General features: G+C 45.6%; 1 long non-coding RNA gene across 1 annotated transcript in view; it reads right to left on the bottom strand.

The window, feature by feature from the left end:
• The window catches only part of LOC118009540, a 42744-nt gene extending 35372 nt beyond the window's left edge, over window positions 1–7372 (bottom strand). The window contains exons 1-3 of the long non-coding RNA XR_004678969.1: window positions 7275–7372; window positions 6672–6777; window positions 6151–6310 (exon numbers count right to left, since the gene is read on the bottom strand). This is a non-coding gene — a long non-coding RNA (uncharacterized LOC118009540). The remainder of the gene's footprint in view (window positions 1–6150; window positions 6311–6671; window positions 6778–7274) is intronic.
• Window positions 7373–14953: the final 7581 nt, after the last annotated feature.

Genomic DNA, 14953 nt, shown 5'->3' with positions numbered 1-14953 from the left:
AGGCATCGCAGGATGAGGGATCCACATGAATTAAAGTAATGTGTGGAGGCATGAAACTAAGATATTGAATTCCCTCTGTCTCTGTGGGTTTGGGCTGCCCAAGACGGTCATCTTGGAACCACATTACCCATCCTCGTCTTGTGTCTAAGTCTCAAAGGTGCAGCCTAGAGGAAATAGAAAACCAATCCTTGGGATTCTGAAATGTGACCTCAACTCACCTTTTACCCCACCTGGCATAAAAAGGTGCAGGCCATCTAGTATAACTGCAGGGTAGAGAATGGCAGGTGCTAGATCTAGAAAAGAAGGTTGAGAACTAATTCTATTTTTATTTATTTATTTATTTATTTATTTATCGATCGATCTATCTATTTATTTATTTTTAAGTGAGCTCTCTGCCCAACGTGGGGCTTGAACTCACAACCCTGGAGATCAAGAGTCAAATGCTCTACCAACCCAGTCAGCCAGGCAGGTTGGGGACTAATTTCGAAGGGCCTCCTCGGTAATGCCAACAGGCTGCCACATGTCTCATAAGCACAGAATTGTCTGTATGTTATCAACTTGTTCCATATTCAACTTGAGGCACAGGAGCCATATTTAAGCCAGAATAGACAGTGTTGAAAGTGGTGATTTGCCAACCATTCTTATCTTTAGGATAAGTGTGGGGGAGTGAATGGGGAGGTGGCGGGGTGGGGTGGTCAGACTAGTACTAAAACCCTGCAGAAACCTTAGATGGCAGTACTTGCCCTCATCAGCTTTCAGCTACATTAATGGGAAAAATGTCTTCCTACTCTCTTCACTCTTCAAATTTACTGTTGGCTCCCTTAGGTACCTGAGGTTGGAATCCCAGATGGGGAGGTGATCTATCTTAAGCCACGTTCAAGGGAGGAATTTGCTTCTCAAGTCTCAAATCCAAGATAAATATGTCGTTCCTGCTATTCACTTAGCTTCCAAAAACACAGCCATGAGTAAATGCTTCATGCAACGCAATGCCAGAGGTATAATTAAACTTCAAAGGGGTATCAATTGCATCATGTTCAAGAAAAGTGTAGAAAAAGAAAGGCATTACTGAAAGGCAATTTCAAACACCGCCCCCCCCCCACATAAATTCATCTTTGGGAGAAGGAAAATAAACTGAAGTGATCTCTTGGGGCACCCAATTTGCTCACGTAGGCCTCCCATTCAAGTTGTATTAGAAAAGGGAGTGTGTGTGCCCTCTCGTCTAGCCGTTTTCAAATCTTATCTTTATGAAAAGACACCTTCCAGGATTCCAGGTACCATCATGCCTCCTTAGCAAAAGAGGGAATGAAGGTGAAAATAGCCTGGAACATTTCAAAAACAAACCATATAATTATCACATGCTAATCGTATTCAGGTTTTTAAGATCACGTTTGTTGGGAAAAGTCAAGAGCAAGGCCCCTCGATGCCTTGTTGCAAATTCTAGCGTGTCTTTCTGCTCCATGACCTTGGGTAAAGTACCTGACCTCTTGCACCCTCAGGATCCTCAGCTGTGATATAGAAGCACCAAGTAACACCGTGGTCAAGGAGTTGTGACAAGCCTGAAATGAGTCATTCCACAGAGAAACCTGGGACTCAGGTTGGCACATACTAAATAACCAGGGAACATGAACTCTTATTATGGTTTTGATTGTTCTGACCAGGAGCCCGGATCTCAGGCTCTGTCGGGGACACACCAGGTAGCTGCTTTGCAAAGACAGACTCTGCCCCATGAATAAAATTTCTGCTTCTCCCCTCAGCCAACACCTTCGAAATGCCTGTTTTTGAGGACCTAGGCCAGAGACTGTGGAGCAGGCAGCTCATAAAAAATCAAATTAAAGTCAGTGGCATCTTATCAAAGGCAGCACTTGTACTATGAAATAATATGGATTTTTATGGAAGAATCGTGTCAGGATAGTCTCCATTCCAAACCTACTTAAATAAAGACATGTCAAGCAGAGAAGCACCATATATCACTATTTATCATCCCCAAAGTCATACTTTGCCAGAGCTCCAGGTAACTCCAATGAGCTTGATAAAATCTTTTAAAGACAGAAATCCTAGGGAAAATAAACAAAACTTAAAAAACAAACAACAACAAAAAAAACTTTACAAATGAAAGAAAGAACACCCAACCTGTTTACCACGTAGCTGCCCAGGCTTGTTTAACATTAAAATACTATTAAAAAAAAAAAAAAAAAGCCAAATCAGATTTCACAAACTGATCAGTGCAGCTCATAAAAAGGCAATCGTTTGGTTTGTGAATTAGCTGGCAGCCTGGCTTGTGATTTTAAGTTTTGCTACCCTGAATTATTATTATAAAGCTTTAGAACATAAGGAGAGAGAGAGGGAAAGTCTTGCCCTTAGCTTGTTCTGGGCTCTCTTGTTTGCTTCAAGCGAGTCTCTACTTAATGCCTTCAGAATTTGCTCTTGCCTTGAAGCAATAGACAAGTATGTGCTGCTCTGGTCTAAATATGGGAACAGCGAGTACAAATAGAAGATTGAAGCTTTGCTCTGAAGCTCAATGTTGCCAATGCAGAGCCTCTCCCAAGCGCTGCGAGCAGGCGGCAAGGCCCTGCAGAAGGAGAGCTCGGCTTTTAACCGGCTAACGTAATAATTCCGGGCGGTGTCTGGTGAGACTGAAGGTCATGAATCTGCTTTTGACCCTAGTACTAATGGCAATCCCATGGGAATCCCGAGAGTGGCTGAATGAGTGCTGTAATAGTACTAATAATTAATGATGACGATAATGCCCTAGGTTTCTCGTTTTAGTGCTTATCGCCCGAAGATTTCGAATCACTTCAAGACCAATTGTTTCGCCCACTACTGACCTGTAACTGATTCAGGCACAGAATATTGCCCTGTGGTCGAGAATACAGCCACCCCAAGCCTGTTTAAGCACGAACTAAAGAAAGATACCCATTGAAAATTAAAGTTTAGGGGCGCCTGGGTGGCTCAGTTGGTTAAGCGACTGCCTTCGGCTCAGGTCGTGATCCTGGAGTCCCGGGATCGAGTCCCGCATCGGGCTCCCTGCTCGGCAGGGAGCCTGCTTCTCCCTCTAACCCTCCCCCCCTCTTGTGCTCTTTCTCTCTCTCACTCTCTCTCTCAAATAAATAAATAAAATCTTTAAAAAAAGAAAATTAAAGTTTAAATTTTAGGTAGGCAGGTTATAATTATCCACTTGAAATGAAGCCAAGAAATGAAGCTTAATACCCTCCTTTTGTGAGAAGCAGCCAGGCAACGTTCCTAACCATAAACAGACCTCAGATTTTCATCTCGTCTAATTCAGGGTTTCTCAACTTTGGCATTATTGACATTCTGGGCTGGATAATTTTCTGTTGTGGGTAGAAGGGCTGTTTTGTGCACCATAGGTTATTTAGCACCATCCTGGGCCTCCCCCAAATGCCACACACACACACACACACACACACACCCAGTAGTGACCACTGAAAACAGTTCCAGACAATGCCAAATGTGGGGGGCGGGGGTGCAAAATCGCCCTGAGTGGGCAACCATGGCTCTAACTCAAAACATTTGAGAAGAAAGTTAGAAGCTACTGAATTACCAGAACCTTTCTCATTCCTCCAGGTTGCTTGAAAGATGCCTCATGAAGGAGGGACAGTTATCTGCCTAGGGATTTTAGGATTTCAGAGAGGCTTCAATTATAAAATAGGTCTTCGATCATAACTTTGATTACAAAACTTAGATTATGAAATTAGATCCTCCCCCGACCCCGAACAACAAAAATCCAAGAAATAACACAACCCTAGACTATCAAATGCTACCCTCCCCTGGGTAGCAGGGGATCTGTCTGTGGCACGTGGCTGTGGTAGGTGGTAACAGGATATCGCTGCGACAGCTTCAATGTCCACATTGCCTACCCACCCCTCAGACTTCCTGGGGTCAGGATGCCTCTTCTTCTGGAATCCACAGTATTCGTCAAACAGAACTGAGGCCCGCATCTACCCTTCTGCATGCACTGTGATAACCCCAGTCCCTGCCTTTGACCAGGACCTGCAGCTTCTCACCCTCCCCGACGACGCGCACGAGGCCTCCCAGGACCTCAGCTGCAGGAGGCCCCCCTCACTGCCTGGTGCATGTGCCCTCCACACCCCAGACAGTGTCGCTCTCAAACTTTTTTCACCAAGCCTCCCCAAAGTTTATGTCATGGCCCCTCCCCCGCCCAGTTCACATATACACAAATACGTTGTGTTTTTAGACTGTGTTCTGAACTAATTGTGGATTTTCAGAAAAGCTGCAGAAATCCTGCAGAGGATTTCCATATATCCTTTGCTATGGTCTGGAGGCCTGGGTCTCCCCAGAATTCCTATGTTGGAAGCCTCATGCGCAAAGTGATGGTATTAGGGGGTGCGGCCTTGGGAGGTGAGTAGGTCCTGAGAAGGGAGCCTTCATGAATGGAATTCGTGCTCTTACAAAGGAGGCTGCATGGGCGCCTGAGTGGCTCAGTTGGTTAAGCGACTGCCTTCGGCTCAGGTCATGATCCTGGAGTCCCTGGATCGAGTCCTGCATCGGGCTCCCTGCTCGGCAGGGAGTCTGCTTCTCCCTCTGACCCTCCTCCCTCTCATGCTCTCTGTCTCTCATTCTCTCTGTCTCAAATAAATAAATAAAACCTTAAAAAAAAAAAAACAAAACAAAACAAAGGAGGCTGCAGATAGCTTCCTAGACCAGTCCACCCTGTGAGGACCCAGCAAGAAGACACCATCTATGACGAAGGAAGGGAGCCCTCACCAGACACAGAATCTGCCAGCACCATGATCTTGGACTTCCAACCAACAGAACTGTGAGAAATAAACTTCTGTTTATAAGCCACCCGGTCTGCGGCATTTTGTTATTGCAGCTGGAATAGAAGAAGCCATCCTCATCCAGCTTCCCCTAGTGCAATGGTCAAAGCCAGGAAACTAACACTAGTGCTCTCTACTAGTAACCAAAGACCCCAGTTTTCCACTAATGTCCCTTTTCTGTCCCAGGACCCCCATTCGGTGTCTCACATGGCATTTCGCCATTTCTCCTTAGTCTCCCGAATCTATGAGAGTTCATCAGTCTTTTCTTGACTTTCAGGACCTTGACACTTTTAAAGAGTATCGATCAGTTATATTGTCAAATGTCCCTCCACCGGAGTTTGTCTGATATTTTTTCAAGATTGCACTGAAGTTAGACGTTTTTAGCAAGAATGCCACACGAAATGATGTAGCCCCCCCCAAAAAATATATCTTTTTTAAACTGATGTATTGTTGACACCAAAATACATCTTACACAGAAGTTTCATGAAACTGTATCCTTGCTATATGTGAGATACACTCTGACATTTTCTGTTATTATTTTAAATGCTGGTTTTACAGCCATATTGCTTCCCAGCCCTCTAATGGGTGAGAAAACACTGCCCGAGGCCAACTGCATTGGTCGGCTTCTCCCTCGACCAGTTCCTTCTTGAATCTCTTTCCTTTCTTTGCCTCAGTGGCACCACACTGATGGTGGTTGTTTTTTCTCCTTCCTCTCTGACCAGCTCTTCCCTGTAAGCTTTTGGACTCTCTGTCCTCCCCTGTCTGTCGGATCACAGTGAGCTGACCCCCTCTTTCATTTCTACTGCACATAGGGGACCCCATCCCTGCTCTCCTCGCCACGGCGGGCCCTAACTTGCAGATGCTGCGAGGAGTTTGGATGTGGGTACCCTGCTTTCACACCAAACTCAACAGGACCAAAATGACCTTTACTTAGTGCTCTCCCCCTCACAAACTGAATCCCCTGTCCCACATCCTGTACCTGTCAACGGTACACATTTATCCCCCCTTATTTATACACAGGGAGCTCACAGCCCCAGCACCTGGGATGCCACCCAGTTGGCTCCTTTCTTCTCTATTTCCCAATCCAGGGGTTCCCAAACTTTAGAGAACATCAGAATCACCCACAGGGCTCGTTAAAGACTGATCACTAGGGCCCACCCCCAGAGACTCTGATTCAGTAGGTCTAGGGAGGGGCCCTAAATTTGCATTGCTAAGAGGTTCCCAGGGGAGGCTGAAACTGCTCTGAGACCAGTTGCTTCCACAGATGAATTCCAGGGGTACCACGCACTTCCTGGACTGTGGAGAACCAGCAGTGGGAATATCCACATACCCTACTTAGCCTGCAGCATCTCACCTTAAGCCACTGGTTTTCACCCTGAAATGGAAAGTCCTGTTCATTCCCTTGCCTTCCAAGGACTCACATCTCCCTCATTCTGCAGGGATTCGCTCCAGACCAGCAGCCCCCAGAAGACTTTTTTACTTCTTCAGCCTTCTTGGAGTTCTTTCTTCTGGTCCTTAGTGGGTAATCAAAGTTGATGATTAGAATTTGCCAGGTTAGTCCTTCCTTTCCCACCAGCCCGTGCATAGCCTCGGCAGAGTTGAGTTGTTATTACTTATTCTCACTGCACTTTGCTCCCTTCTTTCATTGTGACTTCTAGCACATCCAGTTTTTACCTTGCATGCCCTCCCATACACACACAGAAACCACACACACACACAGGCAAGCATGGGTTGGGGGTCGGCCTGACATTGGGTACACACACACCACACACACACACACACACACACACGGGCAAGCACTGGGTTGGGGCTCGGCCTGGCCTGAAGCTCAGAGAGAGCCAGGACAAATGTTTCCCAGAGAGCAATCTGGCTAACCTTTGTAGGTGAACTTAAAAGAAACCTAGTGAGCGTCTGGTTGGCTCCGACGGAAGAGCATGTGACTCTTGATCTCGGGGTCGTGAGTTCAAGCCTCAAGTTGGGTCTAGAGATTACCATTAAAAATAAATAAATAAATAACTTAAAAAAAAAAGAAGCAGCAGCAGCCTAGTGAGACTTTGCCCTCTCTTTCAAGGACGCGCTGACTGCAGAGGCCCGTTCTTGGACTGAATTGGCTCAGCAGCCCCGGGAACAGGTGTGGGGAGGCTGGCCGGCTGACGATGCCCAGAGGGGCCAGGGCAGGGAGACAATTGGTTGGGCTCCCCTATACGTGAACATGGGTCCGTTGTTCCAAAAATCTTTTCGAAGAAGGTCCAGAGAAGAGATCGTGTTGGGTCCCCGGCAACGGAATCAACAAGGGGCTTGCCGAGGAGCCGGGTTCCGGGTTCCGGGTTCCGGGTTCCGCGCGGCGCGGCCCCCTCCCCGCCCGCCGCCCAGGGCCCGGCGCCCGGCGTGCGCGTCCGAGGGGCTCTCGGGCACCGCACCGCCGCGTGCCGCCGGCAGGTGTCTCTCTCCTGGCTCTGCCGCCCGCGGTGAACTCACCAAATGGAGGCCCCGGGAGGCGGGGGCCGGTGCACGGCCGCGCCGCCCTCTGTCTCGGCCACATTTCGCCAGATCCTCACCTTGGGACACTTGGTGGCCGCGCGGGAGCCCGAGCAGTTACCTAGCCGCGCGGCGGGGCGGGGGCCGGACACGACAAGCCTTCCCGGCCTGCGAACCCGCCCGCTCTCCTTTCTGGGGCGCTTATGGTCTGATGAGCGAGGCCGGGGGGCGGGGGAGGGGGGCACCCGGTCACCTCTGAAAGGCCCTCGGTCAGTGCGGGAGCAGGACCCTGGGGAGTTTTGTCCCATGTTTCTGCGCACCTTCCCAGAAAACGGCGGAAAAAGGGGGCTGCTGTCCTAACATCTTTTCCCTTTAGGGAAATTCAGTTTCCTAACATGTCCTGTTTTGAAAGAGGCCCATTTATTGGGTAATGTCAGAAGCCCGGTGGGTGCAAGTGGGACCAGTAGCCATCACTTTCTTTTTTTTAATTTTTTAAATGTTTATATTTTTACTTATTTAACAAATGTTCATTGACCATCGATGGGGTGCTGGGCACCGTATGGGGAGATTCAGTGGTGAGCAAGGACGCAGACCCTGTGCCCTCACTACCCAGCTCATCAAAGAAATGTTTCCAGGGGACAAGAGGTACATGGTGTCCATTACTTGAGAATCCAAAACAATGTGGAGGAAGAAAACCACGCTGTCATACCAAAATAGGCAAATCTGTGCCACTGGTTAGAAGGAGGTTAATGCAGACATGCATTCCTTTGGACCTTTTCACTTCATTTAATAGTAACAAAAAAACCTTTCCTGGGGGCTGACTTTGGCGCTAGGGCTGGGCTAAGTGCTGGGGATACAACGGTCACAAGCGGCATCCCTGTCCTTCAGGAACTGCTCAGCCCCCTGTGCAGTGGGCCAGTAAAGCATAAAGAACAATCGTAGTGCATCTCCCACCCTGGGGCCCACCCTGGTTAGCTGTCTTGATTCCACTGACTTACTCTGTCAGGCACCAGAGGCTCTAGGAAAGAGAGGCCCAGCCAGCAGCCCTGGGAGGGACCCAAAAGCCAGGCTGAACAACGTAGAGTCCCATAGGAAAACCACCACCAAGTGCTGACGCCCAGGGAGGAACATCCCCAGGACGCAGGAATAGAAGCATCCCAATTTCTCACCTTGGGTCCGCTCTGGCTTCATTAACCCCATTTCTGGACAAATTCATTTCCGGGGAAGTTGCTAAGAGCCAGCGTCACACATCCATATCCCACCCTTGCCTTCTCACGAAACTAGGTTCTACAGTCTGGCTGACATTGGGAGAGAAAGAAGTTTTCACCCCTGTGTCTGCCTTTACGTAGCTCAGTAGTTGTTGTTTTAAGGTGCTTAAATTACGTTTGGGCTTTTTTTGTTTGCTTTTTGAAATAAGTTTTGCAAATTTAGAATTTCAGGAACGACTTTTTCTTTTTAGGTTAACAGAACACTAGCCGTGGGGTTCCAACCTCAGACATTTACAGACAGCAGAAATCTCATCACGCAGCCAGAGAAACGGTCACAGATTCCCATGACACACTTTCAAGCTCTATCTCTGTTCTTGGCCTGCTTCAGGACTGTGGGAGTAAGTCAGAGCTGGAGATATTAACTGGAAGGCGCCTGGAGTCCCTCCACACTGATATTTTGTCCCTTTTTCCCCAAGTGAGAAACACAGAGTCCTCTGCAAGCCCTGTTATGGTTTTTTTGTTTGTTTTAATTTATAAAAATACATAGATCTCTATGCTCAGTGTTCTCTGAGCTCTGTGTTAAACATTTAGTGCTATTTTCCAAAAGAAAACTTTTGCCTCATTGAAAAAGCATCCCAAGGTCTTGTTTACTCTTTGTCTGTCTGTCCATACCGGGATAATTCCTGACTACCTAAATTGCCCTAGTAGTCACAATAGGATAATTCATTTCCTTTCTCAGCTGTTGAGTGCTAAAATCATTCTCCTTGGGACAGACGCCATGTCTTATCTAGAAAGATACTGAGAAAGCAACATTTGTGATTATTTATAAGGCTCGTGAGCACACTGGGCATGTGAATAAGAAAAATTAGGTACATTTTGATCATTCTTGGGATGCTGTCAGAGAATACAGAATGACACACAATTGGCACGAGATCTTTCTCCTCTAAATCTCACATATTCCAAACCACGTTTCAGAAAATGGGCATCGTTTCTACAAATCGAATCCCATTATCACATTCAAAACATTGAAAATGTGTTCACATAGGAAAACTATTTCAGTAGACCAAATTCAGAAATGTTTCAACAAGAAAGAGGTGGCCTAACCTGTGATGATCTCATAAAATTTGGAATAGAAAAAAAATCTTAGGTATCACTGAATTCAAGTCCCACACAATGCCTCTGACAAGTGACTTCCTCACACTTGAGGAAACATGCCCTGTGGTGGGGAGGTTCCTAGTGGCCCACCCTTTCCAGTTCTTAGAAATCTTTCTTTATATTGAGCCCGAGAGTCCCAAAGCACCTTGCCTTGAGCGCCCACTCATCATTCTAGCCTGGCCATGGGGGTGGGAGCGGTCTCTTCCACAAAATAGCTCCTTCAGTGTTTGACAGAGCTCTCAGAGGCCTGCCCTACTGTGGGTTTACAGTATGGCTTTTGAGTTCATCAAAATGTGCTCATCGAGAACCTAAGGTGTATCAGGAGCAAGGGATGGATCAGAGGAGCAAACAAAACCCCAGCCCTCCTGGGACTTACATTCTATTGATGAAGACAGAAAATAAACCATTAAGTAAATTGGTAACATAATGTTAGGTACTGATAAATATGCTGGAGGAAAAGCAAGGTAAAGTGACTGGGAAATGGGAGTGTTTCTTTAGGTTGGGAGGTAAGGGAGGTCAATGAGGAAGTGACTTGAGCAAAGACATTTGAGGGGATGAGCCATGTGAATACGTGGGCGGGGAGAGCAAAGATCCTGCAAGGATAAATGCTTGATGTTTGAGAAATATCAAGGAGGCAGGCCACGCTGAAATGGAGAAGGGGAGAGAAGTCAGAAGAGAGGGTTAAGAGGTAGCCAGGGGTCATGTGGCCTCAGAGGTCTAGGGCCACACTTTGCAGTGTTGAGAGCAGGGACATGACATCATTTCAAGAGCCTTTCCATATTAGTTGCTGTCTTCTCTACATATTCTAGCTGGTCAAAGGCTCCATAAAAGATAGTCACCCAGAATTGCCTCCAATATTCCAGGAGAGGCCTAACTTGCAGAGTAGAGTCGGACCATCCTCTCCTTTATTCTGGACATAATATTTCTATTAGTAAAATCCAAGGCCTCTCATGTAGCATTTTAAGAAGTCATTTATTTTTTTTCTTTTGCATATTGTACTCTTAAACCACACTCCCCACCCAAATTTCTTCTCCACCCTCATCTTCCTTTTCCCTGGACTAACATCTACTGTTATCATGGAGCTTCAGGAAATAGCCTAGATGCCAAGTGGTGGCCTACTCATAACAAAATCTTTAGAGGTACATTTTTGCATTTGCCTTATCCTGGTTTCATTTAAACATGCCAGGTTCCAAACATCCTGGCCTTGTTCGGATGATTTTTAGATGCATAACTGTGGGATAATTCCCTATTAAATTCTATCTTTTTTTTTTTTTTAAGATTTTATTTATTTATTTGACAGAGAGAGAGAGGGAACACAAACAGGGGGAGTGGGAGAGGGAGAAGCAGGCTTCCCACAGAGCAGGGAGCCTGATGCGGGGCTCGATCCCAGGACCCTGGATCATGACCTGAGCTGAAGGCAGACGCTTAATGGCCGAGCCACCCAGGCGCCCCTTAAATTCTATCTTATTAGACTTGACACATTGTTCCAATCTTTGAAAATATTTTTGGACCCCGGCTCTAGCATCTTAAAGTATAAGCTATTCTCCCATATTTGTCACCATCAGATTTCTTCAGGATATCACTTACAACAATATTGTACTGAGTGAGGCAGAAGGTAGATTCCTGGGGCAAGTCACTAGTGACCTCCATCAAAACTGAAATGGATCCATTTCAAGACTTTTGGGAAGTGATTGTTCAACCAGCTACAAATCAATCGAATTTGCCCTACACCTACCCTCCAACTCTCCATGAATCGACAAGGACACTATAAAAGATTTTTGTCTAATGCCAGGCTGAAATTTACATGCATTGCCTTGACCCTCCAGCCCAACCATGCTGTCAAACAAAGAAATGAAACTCTACTTACACCTCACAGTTCATGTTTTCTTTGGCACCTCTCTTTTACCAATTCTGGACTTTTCCTCCTGGTCTAAGGCTCAACTAACATCAGTCGCTGGCCACAACTAGAAGCTTGCTTTCTCCTTTTTTACTGTAACTGTACAATACAATTTCATCTTCCTAAATGTATTATACATGTAACTGAAAAGTTGTGAATCAATTGTGATAATGTGAATCAAATTTTAAGTATACAATGAACTGTTCATTCAATCAATAAGGTTATTGATCACTCCCTCTGTAAGTCCAGTATAGTATTTCCAAAATGAAAAACCTTTCTGTAATGCAAGTATGATGCTTTCTAATGTAGATTTCTGTTTACCTACACTGAATTTTCTCAAAACATATCATACTTTTAAACACCATAATAACAGACTAGGGCCGCTGTAACTTGAATCACCAGTAAATCTAATACCTGTCAAATGACGTCCTCCTGCCAGGAAACTCTTCAACCTCAAGTCTTCAGACTCCGGAAAATAAATAGTATTTTTTTTAAATTGGTAGTTTATGTGAATATTAACAAAAGCAGTTTCCATCTGGTTTTACATTGATCCTGAATTTTCGAGTCATCATTGTTTCTCCTTCGCAAACTAGATCCCAGATCTCCATGAGGACAGGGATCCATGTTTGTCTTACTATCTTCCCAGAAGAAGGTGCTATACCTGAAGCATGTATGCCAGGAGCTCAGTAAATATTTTTTGAACAGATAAAATGAGAAATGAATGTATGTGTAAAAAATGATACCTCATCTGTTCATAAAGTGATTTTAGTTTTGCCTGGGATCAAATGTAGCCATGATCACTGCCTTCTAGAAAGAAACTTTTGGGGCAAAAAATCATCATCTCAGATGCATAAATAATAGTAATATTCTTGATGAGCAGTTCTCAAACATTTGGTCTCAGAATCCCTTTACACTCTTAAAAAAATTGTTGAGAATCTGAGTTTTTTACTTATCTAGAATATATCCACAATGCTTAACATATTAGACATTAAAACAAAAATTAAATATTTTCTAATTCATTTAAAATAATAGCAATAAACCCATAATACACTAACATAATTAATGTTTTGTGAAAATAAATTTCTAAAACAAAAATAAATTAGTGAGAAGAGTGACATTGTTTTAAATATTTGCTAATCTCTTGAATGTCTGGCTTAGTAGAAGACAGTTGGGTTTGTCTATCTGCTTCTATATTCTGTCTGTGGTAATATTACATGACATGTAGCTTCTAGAAAACTCCACAGGGCACTCATGACAGAATGGGAGTGAAAAAGGCAAGCAATGCCTCAGCATTATGAAAATAGTTTTGATCTGTGGACCCCCAGAAACGGTTTTGAGGACCACAATGGCCCTGGACTATATTTTGAGAACTATTCTAGAGATTTACATGTTTAAATAATAACAGCGATTTAATTCATAACATTCTCTTCTTTGCCTTGAATATTAGAAAGTTCAGAACCAGGTTTACTAATCAGTTCAGGCCAGGAATTATAGCCTCTCCATCTTCTGTCACTCTGTTCAACTGCAAGCTGTTTGCTACATGCCTTTTACTTCTTTTTTAGTGTTAATGGCTTTTGGTCATATTTCTTCTGTTTGTTTTTTTTTTTTTTTTTAAGATTTTATTTATTTTATTTGACACAGAGAGAGAGACAGCAAGAGAGGAAACACAAGCAGGGGGAGTGGGAGAGGGAGAAGCAGGCTTCCCATTGAGCAGGGAGCCCGATGTGGGGTTCGATCCCAGGACCCTGGGACCATGACCTGAGCCGAAGGCAGATGCTTAACTGACTGAGCCACCCAGGCGCCCCTTCTTCTGTGTTTTTATTAGAAGCTTCTTCTAATCCTTTTTGGAAATAGGTTGGGTTTCTAAACACATATGTATGTGTGCATATATATCTCTCAACACGCACAAGTTTAAAATTGCACTTTTTAAAAAAATTATTTATTTGAGTGAGAGAGCACGAAGGTGGGGAGGGGGAGAGGGAGGGAGAAGCAGACACCCCGCTGAGCGGGAAGCCTGACATGGGGCTCAATCCCAGGATCCCAGGATCATGACCTGAGCCAAAGGCAGACACTTAACCAACTGAGCCACCCAGGCATCCCTAAAATTGCACTTTTATCTCATGTTCTTATCTAGCTAGCTGGCACATGTCAACGGGATGAAGATATATATGGTAGTCACATAAAAGATTAAGATGTTTGTTTGCTGGGCTTTCTTAATAGAGCCCAGAGGATAGGAGTTGAGTTGCCAGGAAAACTGCTATCTAAAAAGATACAGCTCTATGATAGACAATTTATCACTCAAGAAATTAGGCTCCAGTGTCTGAATTATACCTTGAAACTCCCACCTGCACCATACCACTTTTTCTATATCAATAACTAATCTGACTGAAGCCTCGGATCGTCACACTTTAAAAATGTCTGCCCACCGCACTTCATTCTTCTGTCTGGAAGGGCTTGCCCCTCAGCCATCCAGGAGGTAGGGCACCCTACCTGTGGCCACCTTGATTGGATCAGGTTGTGCACCTGACCCGGGCTGGGCCAATCACACTTCTCTCCTGGGCCAACCAGTCACCTGTGGCTTATCTCTTCCATGGAGGAATCATCTTCAGCCCGGCTGGCTGCCCACAGAGAGGAAAGGAAAGCGGACTGCGGAAGCAGAGACGAAAGCTGGAGAAGGAGTCCGGCCTGGGTTCCTAGTAGCCATCTGTCCTTGAACTTCAGGAGATACTGCTGCATCCACACATTTCCCTTACTGCCTAACCCCGCTCGAGCTGATCACTGGCAACCAAGGTCTTAACCTTGTCTCAACCAGGGTCTTGACTAAGGCAAAGAGAGAACCAGAACCATCTGTGATGTTGTGTTTTTTTTTTCTCTACAGCCAGTTCCCATAAAGGATCCTGGAGAGCACTGTAGGCCCTCAATACGCATTTACTCTCTGAGGGCTCTCATCAGGCAAAAACATCTTTCCATCCGAGGCCACGTAGATTAGGAAATCGCATTTCCTCCAGCTTTCCATCCCCAGAGGGTAAATGTACACATAACTGGAGTTGGCAATTGACTCTGTGGGTTAGTATTTGCTGAGGGCACACACCCAGGGACTTGAATGGCAGAAATCCCCAGGTACCAGGGAGAAGACTGGCAATTACGCTTCCAGTCACCTGCCTGTTCCCCGCGCCTCCAAATCAGCACGCCCCAGAGTGCTGACCCTCCGCGACTGGCAGCACGACCCACTTTTAACCGTGCCAGTTTTTAGCAGCTGGAAGCAATCAACGGGGAGGGAGGTGAAGATCCCGGAGCACTGATTTCTCCTGAACCGTTTTTCGAAAGTCATTTGATACCGTGCGACTAGCAGGACGGCAAGGATGCAACGCGACAGCCGTGGAAAGCCAGCGACTCTGTGATGGCGGGTTGGTCCACAC

Source organism: Mirounga leonina, unplaced genomic scaffold, assembly GCF_011800145.1.
Source record: "Mirounga leonina isolate KUSES-001 unplaced genomic scaffold, KU_Mleo_1.0 Mir_127, whole genome shotgun sequence".
Lineage (NCBI taxonomy): Eukaryota > Metazoa > Chordata > Mammalia > Carnivora > Phocidae > Mirounga > Mirounga leonina.
The sequence above is the reverse complement of the archived record's forward strand: the minus strand, read 5'-3'. Positions and strand labels throughout refer to the sequence as shown.